Raw genomic sequence first — 25,525 nt, 5'->3', positions numbered from 1 at the left:
ACAGATTCAGTCGTTGTAGAGGTGTCTTTCATACCCTTATACGAATGGTCCCAACCGATTTACGCATTCTTTTTAAGGAACTTCAATTTGCAATCAAGATGATGATGATGATGTTTGGTTTGTGGGGCGCTCAACTGCGTGGTTATCAGCGCCCGTACAATTTCCCAACCTTTGCTCAGTCCAATTTCGCCACTTTCCTGGATGATGATGAAATGATGAGGACAACACAAACACCCAGTCATCTCGAGGCAGGTGAAAATCCCTGACCCCGCCGGGAATTTGCAATCAAGGTTTCGTATGCAATAGCAATGTCCGCCCCCGGTAGCTGAGTGGTCAGCGCGACAGAAAGTCAATTCTAAGGGCTCGCGTTCGTTTCCTGGCTGGGTCGGCGTTTTTCTCCGCTCAGGGAGTGGGTGTTGTGTTTTCATAGTCATCATCATTTCATCTCCATCGACGCGCAAGTCGTCCAAGTGGCGTCAAATCGAAAGACTTCCACCCAGCGAACGGTCTACCCGACGGGAGGCCCTAGTCACAAGATTTAAAAAATGCAATATCAATAAACAAGGCTCAAGGTCAGAGAGAGGGATAAGAGAACAGAGAGGGGGAATTGAGGAGATGGACATAGAAAGGGGGGAGGAGGTGGAGGTGGACAGAGTTATGGATAAGGGGGAGGTGGGCAGAGAGAAGGAGCAATGGCGAAGCATTGGCGGGTTCGCTAGTGACATATAGTGACATATATCGTGAAGAGTAATGCCTCCATAGCACAGTATTCCATTTGGGTATGTCCGAAGTTAAAGTATATTCTGACAATGTCACCCCCGTAAAATAATAGAAGAATAAGTAACTAGTCTTCCTATCACAGTCTTAATAGACACTTGAAAAGGATAACATTTGAAGCTACTGTCTCGAAGTATATCTATTCAAGATAGCAGACGTGATTGTCTTGAAAGGACAGAAGGATTTAGAAGGAGACGAACAAAATATTTATTTGTAAGTCACACAGAATTTAATTGAAGGGAGAGAGAGAGAGAGAGAGAGAGAGAGAGACAGAGACAGAGAGAGAGCGAGCGAGCGAGAGCGCTTCCGTTCCTAATCTGAAGCAGTTCACGTGAAGCAGTATTTGTTTATTGAACAATGTCAAGGCCAGCTCCTGTGCTCATCATCCCTAAAATGACCTTGAAACGTTCCGTTCGTCGGTCCTCAAAGCTTTCTTGGCGTCACGCGAAATCACACCTGCGACCGCTGTATGAAACTACGCACGTTTGACACTGCGGCGCGCGAAATAAATTACGCGACGTATCGCTACGCAGCTGTAATCGGAAGATTTATTGGCAGACCCGGACTAACTCTCTGACTGTCACAACACCCAATCAGTTTAAATAAAAGTCGCCATCCTCGCTTATAGCCGCGCAACAGGGTTCAACTTCTCACAAGTCCAAATTCAGTACTGAAAGCCCTGTAACTACCTGTTACATTCAGGAAAGATTTTGAAATCCCACCACTGGTCTGGAATATTTTTACTGCTAGCAGTTCATACGCTGCCTCCAAATGGCTAAAAGCACCGCAACAACAAAACAGGAATACAGCCCAAAGTCAGAAGGAAAAGATTCACTCAGAACATGACACTCAAGTTTCCACGAAAACAAATATAAATTATTTCCACTAAACCTCGCCAAGTCTGTCTCGCTCACTAAAACTACCAGCTGACTCCTCGATTTCCCGAACTGCTCCACGAAATTACACCCTAAAACAAAAAGAACGATGCACCGCGAAAGAATTATCCGAATGGGACATAAATCTGTAGATGTGATGTACATCTACAGACAAACAAATGATTACAATTTCAGAAAACTGCAAGATTCATTCAGCATAAAGAGCTTCACAGATTGAGCAACTCAATAACTCGTTGGTCCACCTCTGGCCCTTATGCAAGCAGCTATTCCACTAGGTGTTGATTGATACAGTTGTTGGATGTCCTCCTGAGGGATATCGTGCCATATTCTGGCCAACTGGCGCTTTAGATCATCAAAATCCAGAGATTGATGGAGGGCCCTGCCCATAATGCTCCAAACGTTCTCAACTGGGAAGAGATTTGACAATCTCGCTGGCCAAGGTAGGGTTTGGCAAGCACGCCGTTGCGGGCGAGCATTATCTTGCTGAAAGATAAGCCCGGCATGGCTTGACACATTAAGGGCAACAAAACGGGGCGTAGGGCATCGTCGACATACCGCTGTTCTGTGAGTTTGCCACGGATGACAATCAAAGGGGTCCTGCTATGAAAAGAAGTGGCCCCCATACCATCGCTCCACGTTGTCGGACAGTAAGGCTGGCGACAGGTAGTTGGTATCCCACTACTGTCAGGGGCGTCTCCAGACAGTCACCAGGGCTCAGTTAGAAGTGGTACTCACCATTGAAGATAATCATATCCCATTCAGTGACATTCCAGGCCGAAAACGTGTTCTCATGTATTGATGCATGCCTGTATTCATAGTGGCCTACTGTCCACTAGATCATGAAGGCGCTATTGGAAAACATTGTCCCACTTCTCAATGGTGATTCGGCATTTTCAATAGCGTTCTTGTCTGGAAAAGATGCTGGCCATTCTAATCTAGCTATTTCGTTATCATGAAGTGAAGCATTCATAAGATGTACACGAGGAGCGAGAGAATTGTTGTCCATTAAGACGAATCCCTCTTCGAAATCCTACCTGTACGGTTGCGCTATAAGTCGGAGGATGTCATCTCTGTATCGTATAGCCGTTTGATTGCCTTCAGTGACCACCAGTGGCGTACGTAGGCCTCACATAATGCCACACCAGAACATGAGGGAACCACCATATTGCTGCACTCGCTGGACAGTGCGTCGAAGACGTTCGAGCTGATAAAATTTCCTCTGGTTGAAGACATGCGAGTCTCATCTGTGAATAGAACTTGATAACAATTCTGACCAGTCCGTCTGTACCGCGCTGCATGGTGGCTAGGTGTCAAAGTTGGACACCGCCACGGACTTCGGGAAAGAACGCGCACATCTTGTAGCCTATTTCGTACAGTCTGAGTCGAAACACGACGTCCTGTGGCTGCAAGAAAACACATGTGCCTGCTCGAGAACTGCACTTCAACACCTCGTCGCCTACTAGAGGTTTCACTGTCCTTTATCACTTTCCGTGGATGCTTACAGTAGTAGCATGAGTACAGCCGACGAGCTTCACCGTTTCCTTGACGCTCACTCCCAAGCGCCGGGCCATAACAATCCGTTGTTTGTCTAAGCCCCTTATGTCAATGGATCCCCCCATTTGCGGCACGTATCGCCGCTAGAATGATTCACTATTCGTCTCTGCTCCGCTCATGTATTTGCCTTACAGCGTTACTTGCATGCAACACCACCACACTGCATTCAGCTTCACAGTGTCCAGTGATCACAACAGCACTATTCAGTGTTCCATTTCGGTGATTCTCATTTCGCCGAATAGGAAAGAAGTAAATTAATTTGCATATAACAAATAAATCACTATCCTGTTCAAATTCTATGTATAAATAATAGCTTTTAGAAGCTTTTAAACGAACATACCATATCTGTGGTATCATTTACATAGCGTTTAGAACTGCGCTGCCGATTATCGATTCTACACAAAATACACGCATGGCTGAAAATGCGAGACATGATTCCAGCAACAAAATGTGTCTGTAATAGCCAGGATAAAGACCAACTTGTCTTCGACTGTAGCTAAATGTGATAGATTTTTCATCACATAAACTCTATTCTGAAGACTACCTAAAAAAGACAGCATATCGTAAAATCTGATTTCAATTTTTTGAACACGGGTATTTGTTATTACGTTTTCGAATGATCGTCAGAAATTCATACTTATTATTCTCCTGTAATTGCATAAATAAAATTAAAAAATAGTTTAAAGAGGAGTCCAAACCAGTAAGTCTTCTAGTTAACTGCCTTTAGACGTTACACCAAGGTACCTGGTTTTTCTGATACGTGGCGTACTAACTGTAATGATTAAATTGTGAATATCGAGAAAAGTGTCATTATTTACCATTTTTGACGTCAGACGTGACACAGGAACTACGCACGGACAGATTATGTTCGATGTATGTAGCATAGTAGCCTTTTCACAATATGTTCATCTGTCTGCAGGCGATGATAATGTCCAAACAAGTATAAAAATATATAAATCTGCACAAAATATAGAAGGGAGATAGTTAAAACGAAAGTGGTCTGTATCATGCCAGCAGTCACTTTTTCTAGGATCAATATCGTTCTTGTTATTTCGGAAACAGTCAGAAAGGTCTGCACAGGTTTCATGAATTTCTGGGGAGAGAAATGAATCTCTTGTAGTTTATAAGCACTCAGTCACAAAACAGTATTGAGAAGAGCTCAAATCATTATTATTGCCGGTATTGTAACACTAAAACCTTGGACAAAGAGGCTACAGACAGAACGTATGCCCCCTAGTTGTGACTTGGCTCACGTTTCGAACCAGTGGGCAGAGAGTAACGAGAAGTGATCAACGTTTAGCCGCCGATTTGCTGACTACTGATGTTTAATTCAAGAGTCGTTATAAGCTTCTCTGTCGTTTACTGCCCTGAAAATTATTTCAGCAAGTCGGTAAATCTGTGAACTTTCCAGCAGCAAAAGAGGGGTGATATTTATAACGTACCTGTAGAGTTAAATTGAACCGAAGCGCTATATTCTCAGTTAAATATTTAATTGCAGTCACAAATTTAGGATGAGGATCCTTGTGGGTTCAAATTGAAACAGTAACGGATGCTAAATAATTTATTCTATAATATATGTAATCAAATAATTGCTTTTATATTATATACCTCTGACGTTGACAAGCATATATAGGCGAAACACGTTTGGATATAACCAGAATAAACAATCACTTGCAAAAGACGGAATTCTTCTTATTTACGTGATAAACATAATGGAAATACATAGTTTAGTAAATTTATAGTGATATACTTTTCTGAATGTGGGAGAACAATTTCCACGAGCAGCACAAACTACTATCCTTAGAATACGAGTACATTACGCAATATCTCCAACGGAACTAAAATCTTGGTCATGGGAGTGTCAGAATAGTTTGTAACGACAATGTGTGAAACCCGTGTTTGACACTAAGATATGTAAGATTTGTGTGTTTTATATATAGAAGACTGGAGCCCATTACAAACGCAATAGTACTAACACAGGCTATTAAGTTTGTTAACAAAGTTTACTATTGTATTCGAAAGTTCACTACACGAATACCTGCCGTTTACCTATGGTATCTTTACGTTTGTTCTGGAAACCTAAAGCTGCATTTATACTCTTTAGGCCATCGTCCAACGTGTGGCAGGAGTATACTGTATAGTATGCGAGCATAATTTCACCTTGTCCCTGTTTCGTGTATGTGGAAGTAATGTGTCTCTCGATTCGTCGGGGAACGTACGTTCTACGAATTTTAAATTAAAACCACAGAGTGATGTCCATTGTGCTTACTGCAGCGACTTCCACTGGATGTCGATGAGCATTTCTGCGGCACAAATCAGTGACGACGCGCAGAGTTCCTGGTTAAGCGTTTCTCTCTCTTCCGTTATTGCTACCTGATAACGGTCCCGACGAATGGACAGTACTCAAGAACACAGGCTTTGTAAATGACTTTATTTGTTGGTGAACAACTATTCCTTAGAATTCTTCGACAAATCTCATCGCAACACCAAAATATAATTAACGTAGATTCAAATGGTTCAAATTGCTTACGCACTATGGGACTTAACATCTATGGTCATCAGTCCCCTAGAACTTAGAACTACTTACACCTAACTAACCTAAGGACATCACACAACACCCAGTCATCACGAGGCAGAGAAAATCCCTGACCCCGCCGGGAATCGAACCCGGGAACCCGGGCGTGGGAAGCGAGAACACTACCGCACGACCACAAGCTGCGGACAATTAACGTAGAGTAACGAAACTTCGGGAACATATTGCCTAGGTAACAGATTTAAGTGATTAACATTTCTAGATCGCAGGTTAATGTAAGCACGAGATAAGCGACTGCAATTGTGAAATGTTGGTACATTAATAACCAGTGTAACCTCCAGAGTTTTGAATGTAAGCATGTAAACGTGCGTGCATTGTGCTGTACAGGTGCCGGATGTCAGTTTGTCTGATGAAGTTCCGTGGCTGTTGCACTTGGTCGGTCAGTACCGGGACGGTTAATGTTGTTTGTGCATGACGCTGGAGTTATCGTCCGATGACGTCCCATATGTGGTCGATTGGAGACAGATCTGATGATCGAGCACGCCAAGACAGCATGTCGACACTCTGCAGAGCATGTTGGGTTACAGTAGCATTATGTGGGCAAGCGTTATTCTGTTGGAAAACACCCTCTGGAATGCTGTTCATGAATGACAGTACAGCAGATCGAATTACCTGACCGACGTACAAATTTACAGTGAGGGTGCGTGGGATAACCACTAACCACGAGAGTGCTCCTGCTCTCATTCGAAATCGCATCCCAGACCATAAATCAAGGTGTAGCTCCAGTGGGTCTAGTATGCAGAAATGTTTCTGCAGCCCTCAACTGGCCTCCTTCTAACCAACACACCGCCATCCCTGGCACCGAGAAAGATCGAGATTTCATCAGAAAACACAACAGACCTCCACCCTGCCCTCCAATGAGCTCTCGCTTGACACCACTGAAGTCGCATATGGTGGTGGTATGAGTCAGTGGAGTGCACCATACAAGGCGTCTGGCTCGGTGCTGTCCTTGAAGTAACCGATTTGTGACAGTTCGTTGTATCACTGTGGTGCCAACTGCTGCTCAATTTGCTGCTGCATGTGCAGTACGATATGCCAGAGCCGTATGCCGAACACGATGGTGGTCTCCTCGGTAGTGCTGCGTGGCCGTCGGGAGCCCGGTGTTCTTGCGACCGTACATTCTCGTGAACACCGCTACCAGAAATCAAGTACCGTGGCTACATTCCTGTCAAGTCGTTCTGCAGTATCGTAGAAGGAACATTCAGCTTCTCGTAGTCCTATTACATGAGCTCGTTCAAACTCAGTGAGGTATTGATAATGGCGTATTTGTCGCCTTCAAGACATTCTTGGCTAACATCAACTCACCACGTCCAATCTCAAAGATAAGTAACGCTCACGACCTTTACAGCATTCGTTTAAAGGAAACCTGATTTGCGTCCTCATAGTGGCGCTACTAGCGCCACACTTATGCGACTGGGATGAAATTGGAACAGACATCATCTACCAACTTCCATTTATGTCGCACAACTCCGTCTTGGTGTTGCGACGTTTCCTGTCATACACGTATAAAACAAACATCGCACTAGATTTATTTGAGACTGCTCAAGCAAACGGACAAATAAAATTTCGCTTTAAAAATAATTTTGTATGTAACTTGAAACAAACAGACGCTTTCCATTGACAATGGACGTCACATGAAAGACGTGATGAGTCATATTTTTTGGGGTGATTTCAGGTAAACATTGCAAAAACGAAACTGCAAATTTCTGATGGAACACCAGGGAACTTACAACTTACTCCTGACGACTCTTAGCAGAGACTACTGGCTTATGTGTGTGTGTGTGTGTGTGTGTGTGTGTGTGTGTGTGTGTGTGTGTTTAGATGTAGCTGAAATTATTCCAAATAAATATGACTCATCACGTCTTTCATGCGACGTCCATTGTCAATGGAAAGCGTCTGTTTGTTTGCCGTTATATTCAAAATTATTGTTAAGAAAAAAGTTTTACGTGTCCTTTTGGCTAGAGCGGTCTCAAATCAGTCTAGTACGATATTTGCTTTACGATACGCATTAACAGGGACAGAAAAACACGAAGAAAAACCAGGAATCTCGCAGCAACTCGCGTGTCGCCCTGCCCAGGGGTGTCTGCTATCGCAATGCAGCAGCGCTTCTCAGTTGCTGTTGGAGTACTGCTTATTCTTCGTCTTTTACTGTCCCTGTTAATATATACCAAAGAAAAGAATATCGCACCAGACTGATCTGAGAACACTTTAGGGAATGGGGACATTATATTACCCCTTAAAAATTAGGGGTGATACGTCACGTCATGGAGAACAAAGTTTGCTAGAGACAAAATATTCACGACGCCAACCATCTTTTTATAGAATTCACCGGCCCTGGGACGAAGAAGTTTCACCAAAATAGCGAGGTCTACAAACCATGTGTGTTACATCCGTATAAAATTAACACAGTGATTTTCAACAAGAAAACCTCATGGATAAGCGGAGAGAGATTTTTAGACGTGATTCGTGGACTTTAATTTTGTTCGGCCTACCCCCTTTCATGTGGAGCAGATGACTGGGTTATAGGCGAAACATACTGCGTACGCAAGCTGCAGAGTGTCCATATCCTGCGACCTTTCAGGGTAATAACCAATCATGAAAGACGTTAGTTTTTCCGGGAAGCATCAGCGAACATTTTATTTGTAACAAAAGTTGTTCCACTTGACGTGATCTATCACCCCTAGACGTTTGAGGCAAGGACTTTGAAACACCCTGTATATAAAAATGATGATGTAGAGCAGTGCAGTTATATATAACTGGTCAGCTCTGCAAGGTCTTTCGTAAATGTGGTTCCCCTGGAGGAATGGTCAGAATTGAGGGATATGGCAGGAACGATCATTCTAAACAAAAAAGTGCAGTAAACATGGATTCTAAAATGCATACCTTAAGAGCTATGAGCCCTTCTTTATCTTCGATACTGTGGAACAAATCTCTTCTGCGGCAAACTCTTTGCTTTCCACATTTTGGGAAGAGGCTGTGTGGACCAAAAAAAGATAAAATTGTTTAGTGAACATGGGCTCTGAAATGCATACCTTAAGAGCTATGTACACTTATTAAGTAGGAGACATGTGTGTCACTGTAGCGAAGATGAGCAAGTCCTCACAGCTCTTAAGGTACGTACTTTAGAGCCCACGTTTACTGGACATTTATTTCTTGTTTTGGCCCATACTACTACCTCTCAAGACACGGAAAGCAAAGAGCTTGCAGTGGAAGAGATTTGTTTCACAGTAGCGAAGAAAACGAAGTGCTCATAGCTCTTGAGGTATGCATTTTAGAGCCCAAGATTACTAAACTTTTTTGCTTCGAATAATCGTTCAAAAAATGGTTCAAATGGCTCTGAGCACTATGGGACTCAACATCTTAGGTCATAAGTCCCCTAGAACTTAGAACTACTTAAACCTAACTAACCTAAGGACATCACACACACCCATGCCCGAGGCAGGATTCGAACCTGCGACCGTAGCAGTCCCGCGGTTCCGGACTGCAGCGCCAGAACCGCTAGACCACCGCGGCCGGCAATAATCGTTCCTGTCATATTCCTGAATTATGACCATTCCTTCTGGGACACTCTGTGTACAAGTTGATTCAGCTGCCGCTATCGCTGGGTTTTATACACCAACGCCTTCAAAAACCACATGCAGTATTTTCTTATTCTCTCACTCTCTACGCCCAAACTATTTGTCCTACAGAGAAATGAACGGGATCCTGTTCTTGTAGGGAATTTAATGTAGTTAAATTTTGTGCTGGGATACGTTTTCGCTGGAGGCCATAGGTTTCGAGCTATTCAAGAAAACCTAGTTTGAAGATCGCTTTTTTACGTATTTCTTGAAAAATTAACTAAGGCCTCTACGCATCCCAGTACAAAATTTAACTGCATTAAATTTCCTACAAGAAGAACCTAATCATTTTTCATAACGTGTAGGCGTCATCATAGACGAGCGTAACATTTGTTCAGCAGTTGTTTCGGGCACCTATTTCCCGTCCTTATGGAAAAATCCAGAAAACTTTTAAATCAAAAAATTTACTTCTTGGAGACCAACCAGCTGTCGGTACTACAGGTTCGCCTGTCTCGTGCTCCGAACCAGAAGAAAAATGTCACATCTTCTCACTATTTCTATTTAGGAGTTGACAGGCAAGTAACAGAAACGAAAAATGTTCGTTGTAGATATTTCGATTAGAGAAGTAACATTAAAATGAAACGTGACTTTATCTTAGAAGTAACAAAAATCATGTACTTGCTAAATTTTAAGATATTTTCCAGTAAAATAAAAATCATTTGCTCCTGTGTTTTAAAGAAATCTCGAACAAACGACCAAGAGGTCCAGGATCGGCGCAGATAAACAATAAATAATTCCAAAGCACTGTCCTTATAAGTTTCAGGAGATACCCTCGTAATCGCAGTAAGACAATCCAAACAGGTCATACTAGGTTACTATAAGCGAACTCCACAGTCAAATTCAGTCCCAGCAATTTGTATCACTACTAAACAACACTTATTTAATTAACATGCAACAGTTAGCGAAGAGTAGGAAGTGAGATCACGTGCAGGAATATACCGTGTTAGTTGTTCTGGATTCTTTAAAATATATCAAAGATGATAGCTACGTCAAACGGCAAAAGCATGCAGAAATATAAGCCAAAAGTCATACTGGTTATAAGAATTTGATCTGTAGCCCGTCTAAGGACAGTTATGAGTCAGATAAGTCACGCTTGAAAAATATTCAAAGGCTTGGAAAAAATTTTGCGGGGATGTGGGGTGTGGTGGGGGAAATAGGGCATTATCAGTTTGTGATTGGACACTGATAGTTTGAACGACATCACCACATAATCTAAGAAAACCACTAAATTTTTGCGTCACCGTTAATGGCGTGGACCAGTTACTGGATTCCATTGAATCTTCGACGCCTTGTTTTTGTAATCTACGTAATTCTTGTGCAACTGCTATTTGCAGGACAATGAGGAAAGCCGGGCGACTGAGTCCTGTGTTAACGTAATACGTGCTTCTAGTTTGTTGGCACAGCCTATGAAGGAGGAAAATTGGTTTTAAAATGCTGAAAACAAACGACAGAGCTCTTCAAAAGGAAGTGTGTCCTAAGCGGTGTCGACTTCGTTCTAAATCGAGAAACAAAAAAGAGTAAATACATTCCGTCCAGAAAAAATTTTATCGTCTGCGTTGTCGAATACAAAGAAATAAATCGTTCTCTTCGCGTAAGGGATATTTCTAGCCTTGTATGGGAATCGGTCGGTAGGCATTGGTAACAGGGCATCGGTGTGTAGATGCCAATGGAGAGGAATCGAAGCAATATCATATGCAAGTTTATAAATGCCTCGCTGTCCCTGTATTATGAATAACATACTCGAGCCTATTTTCGAGAACATTCCGCACAAGGCGATATCTTGCACCAAAGACGTCATGATTATCCGTATGAGCGCACAGATTCTAGCAAAAACTCATTACTAAATGACTTGGCACCCTAGGTGCTCTTTGATGAGACGTGTTTTGCTATTGACACTGATTTGATGGATGGCTCTAAGCACTATGGGACTTAACCTCTGAGATCATCAGTCCCCTAGACTTAGAAACTACTTAAACCTAACTAAGCTAAGGACATCACACACATCCATGCCCGAGGCAGGATTCGAACCTGCCACCGTTGCAGGCGCGCGGTTCCGGACGGATTTGATGCCTGGGATATTTCAACCATCTGCACGATCCATACAATCTTATCAAGGTTTCATCGAGTTCCAAAGCTTATTTCAGAATTTTCTGATAAGGCCCGATGTCTCGGATTAAAGAATTCACGCAGGATTGTTTAGATTCCGGATTTTCACATACAAACCATCTACTAAAATTATAGCCTAGCTGATACAACTTGATGGTCTAAAATTAATGCGACGATAAAAACTCACACATTTTCTTAAACGATAGATTTACACTGTCAGAGTAGGGGGCTAGCTTTATCAGCAGAAAGAAATTTTAGATTTGGCCCAAGAAAGAAACTGAGTGATACAGGCTATCATCTTGTTCCCCGAACTCTTTAGACTGTAGTAGCAGCCAATACAGCTAATTGTCCCACGCTTATGTCGCTTAACTCAATGGTAATACCGTAAAGAGTCGAATCTGCCTCCACAGTCATGTTTTGTGCCTGCGAAAAATGAATTTATTGTTGCTGTAACGGCTGTAGCTAATGATAGTGCAGCTGTTGATGCTTTATTAGTTGTTGTAGCAGATGCTGTTATATGGTTTTTTCTGCTCTGCTTGTTTCTCTTGATGTTCTATGAACCCCAAAATCTCCTATTCCATTATATACACATTAAGTTGCACACTCGCTCATCTCAGTTTATGTTTGTATGTCAGACAGAGATTTAATTCAATAAAATTTCAGTACACATTAAGCATAGACCTGCACACAAAAGAACAGATGATCACGAAATGCAGTTTCGTTCTAAATAATACACTAAATACTTCCAAAACACTTCCCAAATCGAATCTAGGAGTCAAATCAATCTATAGCAGGTTAGCTTAAATGAATTCCATAATCAAGGCCAGACTCAGTAGTACTTAGTAAATAAATACGTAGCAGCTAGAAAAGACTAGGTATTGGCTGAACCACGCCCAGTTCTGGGTCGCAGGACAATTTCAGGTGACTTTAATCTGTGGGCATGTCCGAGACCATGGCGCACCTGAGCCACGACTGTGCCCGTGCTTTCTAGTAGGCTACCTTCATTACTATCAGGATGCAACAAAAGAAAATCATGCAGGCATCATCTATAATTAGAGGCAAGTTGGCAGGCTTCCGTAAGACTTTCTTGTTGTATGATCCCAAAATAGGCCTCAAACAATTAGGATGGCAGAGGTTAATACACGCCTGGAAATTGAAATAAGAACACCGTGAATTCATGGTCCCAGGAAGGGGAAACTTTATTGACACATTCCTGGGGTCAGATACATCACATGATCACACTGACAGAACCACAGGCACATAGACACAGGCAACAGAGCATGCACAATGTCGGCACTAGTACAGTGTATATCCACCTTTCGCAGCAATGCAGGCTGCTATTCTCCCATGGAGACGATCGTAGAGATGCTGGATGTAGTCCTGTGGAACGGCTTGCCATGCCATTTCCACCTGGCGCCTCAGTTGGACCAGCGTTCGTGCTGGACGTGCAGACCGCGTGAGACGACGCTTCATCCAGTCCCAAACATGCTCAATGGGGGACAGATCCGGAGATCTTGCTGGCCAGGGTAGTTGACTTACACCTTCTAGAGCACGTTGGGTGGCACGGGATACATGAGGACGTGCATTGTCCTGTTGGAACAGCAAGTTCCCTTGCCGGTCTAGGAATGGTAGAACGATGGGTTCGATGACGGTTTGGATGTACCGTGCACTATTCAGTGTCCCCTCGACGATCACCAGTGGTGTACGGCCAGTGTAGGAGATCGCTCCCCACACCATGATGCCGGGTGTTGGCCCTGTGTGCCTCGGTCGTATGCAGTCCTGATTGTGGCGCTCACCTGCACGGCGCCAAACACGCATACGACCATCATTGGCACCAAGGCAGAAGCGACTCTCATCGCTGAAGACGACACGTCTCCATTCGTCCCTCCATTCACGCCTGTCGCGACACCACTGGAGGTGGGCTGCACGATGTTGGGGCGTGAGCGGAAGACGTCCTAACGGTGTGCGGGACCGTAGCCCAGCTTCATGGAGACGGTTGCGAATGGTCCTCGCCGATACCCCAGGAGCAACAGTGTCCCTAATTTGCTGGGAAGTGGCGGTGCGGTCCCCTACGGCACTGCGTAGGATCCTACGGTCTTGGCGTGCATCCGTGCGTCGCTGCGGTCCGGTCCCAGGTCGACGGGCACGTGCACCTTCGGCCGACCACTGGCGACAACATCGATGTACTGTGGAGACCTCACGCCCCACGTGTTGAGCAATTCGGCGGTACGTCCACCCGGCCTCCCGAATGCCCACTATACGCCCTCGCTCAAAGTCCGTCAACTGCACATACGGTTCACGTCCACGCTGTCGCAGCATGCTACCAGTGTTAAAGACTGCGATGGAGCTCCGTATGCCACGGCAAACTGGCTGACACTGACGGCGGCGGTGCACAAATGCTGCGCAGCTAGCGCCATTCGACGGCCAACACCGCGGTTCCTGGTGTGTCCGCTGTGCCGTGCGTGTGATCATTGCTTGTACAGCCCTCTCGCAGTGTCCGGAGCAAGTATGGTGGGTCTGACACACCGGTGTCAATGTGTTCTTTTTTCCATTTCCAGGAGTGTAGATTGTAGGTATCATCAGATTGGGTGTTAAATTCCCAGTATAAGAAATAGCTCATAGTATTATTTTTTCTGAAAAGGATGCCTCACTTATTGAATTCACAATTCAAGTCAGTCCTAATTCTTGATAAGCACTCGCACTGTTTACTTACTCACACAAGTTCTCTTAAGTCACAAGCTCACAGTTTACAAACTGATAGTTCCCGTGGTCATTAAGCTATGTATAACATTTTGCTATCTGTACTTTAATCCCTTAACGAACTGCACTATTTTTACTTACACGAGTGTCATTAGAAACGTAGTTACAGACACTTATCTCCTTTCGCCCGCTGGCATTAATCTTCATTTTAAAACTTCACTTAATTGAATTCTTCACAAAACCGGCGGCTGACCGTTTGCTCTCGCCTGCATACTTGATATACGACTATTCATGACCTTCTGTACTGCTCAGGCACTACCGCGTGTTGTCCAACGCGTTCCACAATACCCTATTAAGAAACGACTCGTAGCCCACGCAGAAATTTTCAGAAAAGTACAGACACTGAAAATGACGGCGTATCCAGCGAAGAGCCTACTGTTACAGGTATTGTACTTTTCCAAAACTGCATAACTACCACTTGCTCTGTGCTCTCTACAAAAAAAGAAAAGTCTGATAGTACAGTTTCTTTACGCCACAATTTGTCTAATGCTCTGTTATATGCCACAAAGAAAAACTTTCATGCTTCGAACGCTTTTCGAGTCTTAGATCTGCATCAGTTATCCTATCTTATGCATCTTTCCTCTTCAAACTGCCTGCAACCCTTCACGGTCTTGCAATCCTTCCTGATCTCAAATCTGGAACGACGATTTCGTGCAATTACTCCACTTAAAAAGCTTCGAAACAATTTAGGATGTTAAACATGCAGTTTCGTTATGTTACACATTCAGTAAATATTCTATTATCGATACTGTTATGGTTCTTTGCCTCCGTTCTGTTTTCTGCTTACGTCACTAACGCTTTACCATAATCTGTGTTGGCCCATACCCATTCGCGGTGTATTCGACATATTAGTATCACAATTTCACAATGAAATACAATGTGAAATCATAAGGCTCGAAAATTTTTCCTCACATGTGGACGATCGATGTTGAACTGAAACAAAAGCAACATCGGGCATGCCCAAAACAAGTGTAACAAGACCTCCAAGATTTCAATATACGCTAACATCTACGTTACTAAACGGCTAAAACGATGCACAATTCTATTGGAGGGTTGCCTATCTAAAGGCTTCCAGAGGCAACAAATGTTTCATTTTCAATATTTCGTATAATTGTTGACCGAATGCTTTCATAATCTACTCATTAAAAGCCATAATCTCACTTTAAAAGTTTAACGCAGTATGTCAGTTGTTAAAGTTAGATGCTCTTTATATGTCTTCAGGTAGAGTGACTCATGAGACTGACATTATCTAGGCTTTATTCATCCAGTACTTGAGGACAAGAGCACAGACTTCCAACAAACTTTACCTGTAATTTCAAATCTTTTCGACAATTTTCAAGTTCACGCTCCCCACATAAAATACAATTAAACAAAATAATGAAAGGAATGAAACTTATCGCTTACTACATTTTCGTTGTTCATGCAGCAAAATTTCTTTATCAAGCATAACGTTTTAATTTACTTCTTTACTACTAACTGTACTCGCAACACTTCTGTAGACTGTATTCATACATACCACTGACAGTTCAAAAAATGTTCAAATGTGTGTGAAATCTTATGGGACTTAACTGCTAAGGTCATCAGTCCCTAAGCTTACACACTACTTAATCTAAATTATCCAAAGGACAAACACACACACCCATGCCCGAGGGAGGACTCGAACCTCCGCCGGGACCAGCCGCACAGTCCAGGACTGCAGTGCCTGAGACCGCTCGGCTAATCCCGCGCGGCCACTGAAAGTAACTGCAAAATTATATCATTGTACTACACATAATAAGAAGATATGACGTCATAAACGCTGAGATGCGTGAAAAACTGTATTTCCTAAAAAAAAAAAAAAGAGTGCAAATTACACAGAATACACTCATCCAGTGTTTGGTAATGAGAACACTTAGTGACTTCAAGTGAACTTTATAAACGATTTCTTATCGACGTGGTTTCTGTTCTTTAAGATATCGCCGGTGGTGGGGTGGTGATCCGGGGGGGGGGGGGACATTACTTGTTTATCAGAAAGGGCTAATTGTGTTTTCAGATATTTCGCTAACGACGCAGTTGTCTGCAGGAAGGTTTCATCATTGGAAAATCGTAAGAAAATAGAGGAAATCTTGGACAAAATTTTCGATTTGTGTTTTGTATGGCAGATCTCTTTAAATGTGGGTCAATGGAAGATAATGTAAGTAAAAACCAGAAATAACATCCTAATTAAAAGATGGGTCGCGATCATCTGAAGCACATCGTTTTAATATTTTCGGGCAATACTAAGGAGCGATACGAACTTTGACGAACACATAAAATTAGTATTAGGGAAGGAGACTGAAATACTTAGATTTGATGGAAGAGTACGTTTATGGAACCGTTATACGAGGAAAAGTGTTCTTCCACTATCGCATACCTCACGAGAAGAAGAGACAAAAAATGTGGTATCCTATCACTGCATTATTAATGAGTCACTAGGCGACTCAGTCAACTCATGCAAATACATATGTGTAACAATTTATAGGGATATGAAGTTGAATTATCACGTAGACTCAGCCATAGGTATATCAGATGCCAACCTTCGATTCATTGTTGGAACACTAATGAAATGCAAACATACCACAACTAATTCCCGATAATAATAATGTCGTGTGACTAGGGCCTCCCGTCGGGTAGACCGTTCGCCTGGTGCAAGTCTTTCGATTTGACGCCACTTCGGCGACTTGCGTGTCGATGGGGATGAAATTATGATAATTAGGACAACACAACACCCAGTCCCTGAGCGGAGAAAATCTCCGACTCAGCCGGGAATCGAACCCAGGCCCTTAGGATTGACATTCTGTCGCGCTGACCACTCAGCTACCGGGGGCGGACAATTACCGATGAATACCGACCGAAAACGATAGTTTACATTACATGCGCAGGCAACGTATCTGGAAAAATCGATGTACACACATCAAAAAAAGTTTTGCATCACCCCGGTTCCCAGAACTCCGGAAGATAGACGTTGACTGTGGATATTGTATCACAGACACAGCCCCAGCCCCCTTGATTGTCCAGAGATGTCACTACATCCGCCCAAAGATGTAAACAACCATGCATGAGCAGCGCCTATTAGACAGAGGGGGTTCGACAGCCGATCAGTTCCAGTCATTCCACCAGGAAGGAGGCCCACGGCTCTTATTGTCTGTAGTTCAACCATGCCTACACGGTCAATATCGCGGTTCGATCGCGTCCGCATTGTTACTTTGTGCCAGGAAGGGCTCTCAAAAAGGGAAGTGTCAAGGCGTCTCGGAGTGAACCAAAACAATATTGTTCGGACATGGAGAAGATACAGAGAGACGGGAACTGTCGATGACGTGACTCGCTCAGGCCACCCAAGGTCTACTATTGCAGTGGATGATCGCTACCTACAGATTATGGCTCGGAGGAACCCTGACAGTAACGCCACCATGTTGAATAATGCTTTTCGTGCAGCCACAGGACGTCATTTTACGACTCAAACTGTGCGCAATAGGCTGCATGATGCGCAACTTCACTCCCGACGTCCATGGCGAGGTCCACCTTTGCAATCACGACACCATGCAGCGCGGTACAGATGGGACCATCAACATGCCGAATCGACCGCTCACGATTAGCATCACGTTCTCTTCACCGATGAGTGTCGCATATGCCTTCAACCAGAAAATCGTCGTAGACGTGTTTGGAGGCTACCCGGTCAGTATGAATGCCTTAGGCACACTGTCCAGCGAGTGCAGCAAGGTGGAGGTTCCCTGCTGTTTTGGGGTGGCATTATGTGGGGCCGACGTATGCTGCTGGTGGTCATGGAAGGCGCCGTAACGGCTGTATGATACGTGAATGCCATCGTCCGACCGATAGTGCAACTATATCGGCAGCATGTTGGCGAGGCATTCGTCTTCATGGACTACAATTCGCGACCTCATCGTGCACATCTTGTGAATGACTACCTTCAGGATAATGACATCGCTTCACTGGAGTGGCCGGCATGTTCTGCAGACATGAGCCGGCCGGAGTGGCCGTGCGGTTCTAGGTGCTACAGTCTGGAGCCGAGCGACCGCTACGGTCGCAGGTTCGAATCCTGCCTCGGGCATGGATGTGTGTGATGTCCTTAGGTTAGTTAGGTTTAATTAGTTCTCAGTTCTAGGCGACTGATGACCTCAGACGTTAAGTCGCATAGTGCTCAGAGCCCATTTCTCCAGACATGAACTATATCAAACCTGCCTGGGATAGATTGAAAAGGGCTATTTGTGGACGACGTGACCCACCAACCACTATGAGGGATGTATGCAGAATCGCCATTGAAGAGTGGGACAATCTGGACCAATAGTGCCTTGCTGAACTTGATCACACATTTCCCATCGAAAACGCTGCAGGAGCATCTTCGGCCGAGAATTGTCGCGAAGAAGGAACCGCATGACAGTTATCTGGACAGCATGACATCAGGCGAAATCTCTCACTAAGCACTCATACTTGGCGGCAGACGCCATTTCCTAGACATCTTTGCATGATCGTATTGCACTCAGAACTGAAAAGAGCGACGTGACGTGATCAACGGACATACTTGAGACAGTGCCCAACATATCTGTACAAAGCTTCATCATTTTCCACAGTGGTTTACATTTCGCGACCGATCAGAACTTACTTTTCGAGTAGTCTTCGTATACTACAACCCACTAATATTCCTCTCGAAGGTAAAGCTAGAGACTAAATACAGCGCGCACAAAGGCATGTAAATAGTCATTGTTCCTGTGCTCCATGCGCGAATGGAGAAGGAAAAATCCCTAATAGATGGTACAGTGGTAAGTTCCATCGGCCATGCAGCTAACAGTGGTACACCTGCCTATATCGTGTAGGGCACCCGCTAGCACGCAGAAGTGCCGCAACACGACGTGGCATGGACTCGACTAATGTCTGAAATAGTGCTGGAGGAACTGACACCATGAATCCTGCAGTGCTATCCATAAATCCATAAGAGTACGAGGGGGAGGAGATCTCTTCTGAACAGCACGTTGCAAGGCTCACAGACATGCTCATTAATGTTCATGTCTGGGGAGTTTGGTGGCCAGCGGAAGTGTTCAAACTCAGTAGAGTGTTCCTCGAGCCACTCTGTAACAATTCTGGCCGTGTGGGGTGTCTCATTGCAGGTTACGTGTCACCTGTCAGAGTCATATCTAGGCGTATCAGGGTTCCCATATCACTCCAACTGCACACGCCCCACACCATTAAAGAGCTTCCACTAGCTGGAACAGTCACCTGCTGATATGCATGGTCCACGGATTCATGAGGTTGTCTCCATACCCGTACACGTCCATCCACTCGACACAATTTGAAACGAGACTAGTCCGACCAGGCAACATGTCTCCAGTCATCAAAAGTCCATTGTCGATGTTGACGGGGCCAGGAGAGGCGTAAAGCCTTGTGTCGTGCAGTCATCAATGGTACACGAGAGGGCCTTCGGCTCCGAAAGCCCGTATCAATTATGTTTCTTTGAATAGTTTTCACACTTTTTGATGTCCCAGCATTGAAATCTGCAGTAATTTGCGGAAGGGGTGCACTTCTGAGACGTCGAAAGATTCTCTTCAGTCGTCGTTGGTCCCGTTCATGCAGGATCTATTTCCGGATGCAGTGATTCGGAAATCTGATATTGTACCGGATTCCTGATATTCACGGTACGGGAAAATCGCCACTTCATCGCTACCTCGGAGATGATGTGTCCCATCGCTAGTGGGCGGACTATAACAGCTCGTTCAAACTCACTTAAATGATGATACCCAGACATTGTAGCAGCAGTCACCGATCTAACAAATGCGCCAGACAGTTGTCTTATATAGGCGATGTTGACTGCAACGCCGTATTCTGTCTGTTTTCGTATCTCTGTATTTGAATACGCATGCCTATACCAGTTTCTTTGGCGCTTCAGTGTAGATGTTGATGTAGATTGGGACACTACGAATGCAGATAATCATTTTTCCCTCGCTCAGTATGTGAATGGAAAAGGGCAGGAAATCGCTAATTCTGGCACTAACAAGGGAACATCCCCATCGCACCCCCCTCAGATATAGTTATAAGTTGGCACAATGGATAGGCCTTGAAAAACTGAACACAGATCAATCGAGAAAACAGGAAGAAGTTGTGTGGAACTATGAAAAAATAAGCAAAATATACAAACTGGGTCGTCCATGCATAACATAGGCAATATTAAGGGGAATGTGAGGCGAGGAGCGCCGTGGTCCCGTGGTTAGCGTGAACAGCTGCGGAACGAGAGGTCCTTGGTTCAAATCTGCTCTCCACTGAAAATTTTGCTTTCTTTATTTTCGCAAAGTTATGATCTGTCCGTTCGTTCATTGACGTCTCTGTTCACTGTAATAAGTTTAGTGTCTGTGTTTTGCGACCGCACCGCAAAACCGTGTGATTAGTTGACGAAAGGACGTGCCCCTCCAATGGGAACGGAAAACATTTGATTGCAAGGTCATAGGTCAACCGATTCCTCCACAGGAAAACACGTCTGATATATTCTATACGACACTGGTGACAGCATGTGCGTCACATGACAGGAATATGTTGTCGACCCACCTAACTAGTACACTTGGCGAATGGGTGAAAAGTTTCTTCTACCTTGCCCGATTTAGGTTTTCTTGTGGATGTAATAATCACTCCAAAAAAAGTGATGAAAACATAAGAGTTTTTCACATGAACTGAAAATAAAAAGTTAAAATTTTCGGTCGAGGGAAGATTTGAACCAAGGACCTCTCGTTCCGCAGCTGTTCACGCTAACCACGGGACCACGGAGCTCTTCGCCTTACAGTGCTCTTAATATTGCCTATCTTACTTATGGACGACCCAGTTTGTATATTTTGCTTATTTTTTCATAGTTCCACACAACTTCTTCCTGTTTTCTCGATCGATCTGTGTTCAGTTTTTCAAGGCCTATCCACTGTGCCAGCTTATAACTAAATCTGAGGGGGGTGCGATGGGGATGTTCCCTTGTAAGTATCGTCCTCCATGCACTGTAGAGCTACTTGCTGAGTTGGAGCGCTTCTTCTCGTCTGTCGTCCCGGAGCTTCCGAAGCGTCGGGCCAAGATCAACTCCCGAGCGCCGCTAGCGCCCACGCACTCTTAGCACCGTCCAGCGAGCGCTACAAATTACGCGGCGCTCCGTAGACTTTCTCGGAGACATTTGAAGACTGGAAATGACAAACGTTCTAAGTGCAGCATCTCTCATTTGTCAGGAGAATCAAAAAATGATGTGTCTCTTCTTGTACATAACTAACTCGTCTGAAAAAAACTGAGAAGGTATTTTCATATGACAAAATTATGGTGCCCTCCTCATCACTGCAAAAAATAATGAGACAAATTAGAAAATAAATAATTTATTAAGGACGTAAATGCTATACCTCGAACTGACTGGTTCTAAATGCCGATAAGAAAGTTTCGTTTCAAGTTCCATTAATACTGAGGCACTACGTTTCATATGTGATAATGAATGTACAGAAGTGCAGCAGTAATGTTTTAACCAGCATAAGTGTAAGCAACAAAAATCTTTGCTCACATCTTTTAAATTTTTTACAATATAATAACGAAGTAAAATTCGAGAGAGAGTCTCCCAACATTGACTTCTGTTTCTAACACAACGCCACTCTTGAGATCAAACGTTGCGAAGTTTACTATAGATCTGCTTGTGCTGTTGGGGAAGAAATGGCAACATCGTCAACAGGTGTTTCTGTTTCGCAACTGATAAACCTGGCTGGGCTTTTAGATGAAGTACGGCATGGCACACATCATCCATCATCTTTTCTCTTTTGAATACATTAACATGTTCCCATTCTTCTGTTTTTGAATAACAATTTTCAATAACTGTTTGAGATAGATGAGTATGAGACACGTTCATCATACTTCATTTGGAGACCTTACACGTCAGCGTCGGCCACAGTGTTTCAGAAACTTCTTTAAAATCAAAGAAGTCAGTTTTCTGCATTGGAATTACATTTAATGCGTTCATAGTTTTAGATGACTCAGCAAACTCGTGTAAATGTTGCGGAACAGAGCCGTCGCTTACTTTTCTGTCCAACTCTTATTATAGAAAAATCTGTCGCAGCTAAAAAATTAAGCAACTGATCAAAAACTGGTGTTTATCTCTTCAAACCATCTCAGGCTAAATAGAGGAGATCCTGACACATGACACTTGGAACATACACCACCTCCGTCTCGCTAGAGTAACGTGCTCTGGTATGTGGTTGTAACAGATAAGTCTTGAGCATTGTCATTGGAAATGAACGTCAGGTATTTCTCTGTAGAGCACTGTCTTTACGCTTGGTCACGGCCTCGTTTAGAAATGGCACTCTGCTGATGAAAATCGTAGGCAAATCCGTAAGTACTTCTCAGTAAATAACACAATTATTGTTCCAACGGATGCCTTCTATTAGGTGCGGTAAATCTCACCATAACACATTCACCATTACACACGATGTATTGCACAAGATAGCAATTTATGTTTATCAGTAAAGTACACTCGAAAATGATAACGATATCGATTATTACAAAAAATTGTTCATTTGCGCTACCGCACTCCGATCCGGTCCAAGTCCGTATCAAATTATTAATTTGATTCGCAACTTCTGACGTAACCTGTGCGACCGTTCACTATGGCCACTATCACACAACGTCTTAAAAATGCAATGACTAATACATTTTGCAATCTTTTGAAGCACGACCATACATGCACAACCGTTCACTATGACAGTCGCCAAGAGACTTTTATAAAACAACATTTCGTAACAATCTGCTAGAGCTATAACCGATGCGAGTGCCCACCTTGGCAGTCACCAACCAACTTCTCTGCCTATTCAAGATATCTACTGGCTGGAGAGTTTTAACCAGTCAAAGCAAAAGGAATTTCGCGTTACCAACATGACTGGTCGAGCCTCGGTCGACCAGTAGCAAACGAGGACGCTGTTTCGAGGCCAATTGTGACCCCGTACTTGGTCACGCAGACGTCTCCGTTGTCTTCTGCCCAGAGTGTAGATGTTGTGCCATATTGCACCATATTACATTTTACTTGGTATCGATTTAATATACACTCTCAGACAAAAAAAGCGACGCACAATGGAGGAATTATCCTAATGGGACGGAAATCGGTAGATGTCGCGTACAGACAAGCAAATGATTACAATTTCAGGAACATTGAATGATTTACTCAAGAGAAAATGAGTCACAAATTGAGCAACTTAATAACGCATTGGTGCATCTCTTGCCTTTATGCAAGCAGTTATTCGCCTTAGCATTGATTGAGTCGTCAGATGTCCCCCTGAGGAATATCGTGCTAAATTCTGCCTTAGATCGTCAAAATTCCTAGCTGGTTGGGGGGCCCTCCCCATAGTACTCGAAACGTTCTCAACGGGGGAGAGATCCGGTGACATTGCTGGCCCAAATAGGGTTTGATATGCACCAAAACACGCAGTATGTACTGTCCTGCGGTCGGCAGGGAAGAACTAATGATCAAGTCTGAACACACTTTATTTAACTAAAACGCCTTCCTGGCGCGCAATAATTTTAAAACGCAAAAACAACAAGAAGCACAACAATTCTTGTGGTGGCAAAAGACTGATAAGAGTACAAGACAATGAAAAGAAATAAAAACCAAAAATACTACTCTACACAGTTACAAAGTGGCGTTACGCCCAACAAAATACAACTTTCTACTGAAGGCTATGGAGGGTGTCTACTAGGCTACAGCCGGCGTAGGTATTCCAATTGGTGGATCTCTGTCACATTGCTTTTCACGAAGTAGTGCCGTGTTTATGCGGAAAGTCTGTTGATGTTTACATCCAATGGCGATGTTTTGATCTCAGTGCTTGAAGGGAGGTCGGCAGCCCGCCTTGCTTGTCTGGTGTGTGGCCCCCTAACTGATAAGAGGCCGCTACGACACAGTAGAAACTCTCGCCGTATGCAGGCAGGCATTGTCTTGTTGAAATGTACACCCATTATGGTTTGCCATGAAGGGCAGCAAAACGGGGCCTAGAATATCGTTGGAAGCTCACTGACTGGAGTAGAATCGTCTTCAGTGATAAGTCTCGCTTCGAAATGAGCCGCCATGGCCAGCGAAGACGTTTCTGGAGAGGCTCCAGACAGTGGTGGAATACCAAGTGACTGTCACCCACCATACTGCCGAACAGCCGGGAGTGATGGTCCTGGATGCCATTTCGTTTCGTAGCAGGATCCCTCTGGTTCTCATTTGCAGCGACCTTGCACCATAGCGGTATATAGAGAATATGTTATGGCCCATTTTGTTGCCCTTCATGGCAAGCCATTCTGGCCTTACATCTGAGCAAGATAACCCACACTCGCACACATCAAGGGTTGCTAGAGGTTGTTTTCATGCTTTCCAAACGATACCTGCGCCAGTAAGGTTGCCGAATTTCTCCCCAGTTGAGAAAGTTTGAAGCATTATGGGCAACGCTCTCTGTCTAGCTTGGGCTTAATCATCCAATGCGCCAATTTGACATAATTTGCCACTATTTCCCCCAGGAGAACGTCTAGCAATTCTATCAATCATTGCCAGTCCGAATAACTGTTTGTGTAAGTGTCAGAGGTGGACCAACTCATTGTTGAGCTGCTCAATTTATGAAGGTCTTTCTTTTGAATACATCATCCAGTTTTTGTGAAATTGTAATCACTACCGAGCGAGGTGCCGCAGTGGCTAGCACACTGGACTCGCATTCGGGAGGACGACGGTTCAATCCCGCATCCGGCCATCCTGATTTAGGTTTTCCGTGATTTCTCTAAATCGCTCCAGGCAAATGCCGGGATGGTTCCTCTGAAAGGGCACGGCCGACTTCCATCCCCGTCCCTCCCTAATCCGATGAGACCGATGACCTCGCTGTCTGGTCTCCTCCCTCAAACAATCCAATCCAAAATGTAATCACTTGTTTATCCGTCCATGTACATCATGTCTACCGATTTCAGTCCCATTCGGATAATTCATTCATGGTGTGGCGTCTTTTTTGTCTTAGAGTATATAAAAATCTTCCTGAGTCTAAGGCTTTAACCTCCCGCTGTTCAAATTATTAAAGAAAAAATACTTTCGTTCTACGGACTTCAGAAAGTAAAAAATTCCTTTAGTAAATGGCAGTGACATAAAAAGTGTGTTCGAATTACTTCGGATAAAATAAAATGTATTTATTCACACTTGAAGTGAAAGTGAATTTCTTTAGTGGATAATACGGAAG

The 25,525-nt window shown here is 43.9% G+C and overlaps 1 protein-coding gene across 1 annotated transcript in view; it reads left to right on the top strand.

The window, feature by feature from the left end:
- The window catches only part of LOC126183342 (uncharacterized), a 907,422-nt gene that overhangs the window by 719,194 nt on the left and 162,703 nt on the right, over positions 1-25,525 (top strand). The gene's annotated exons all lie outside the window — the stretch shown is intronic.

This window comes from Schistocerca cancellata, chromosome 4, assembly GCF_023864275.1.
Source record: "Schistocerca cancellata isolate TAMUIC-IGC-003103 chromosome 4, iqSchCanc2.1, whole genome shotgun sequence".
NCBI lineage: Eukaryota > Metazoa > Arthropoda > Insecta > Orthoptera > Acrididae > Schistocerca > Schistocerca cancellata.
This window is presented reverse-complemented; position numbering and strand designations above follow the sequence as displayed.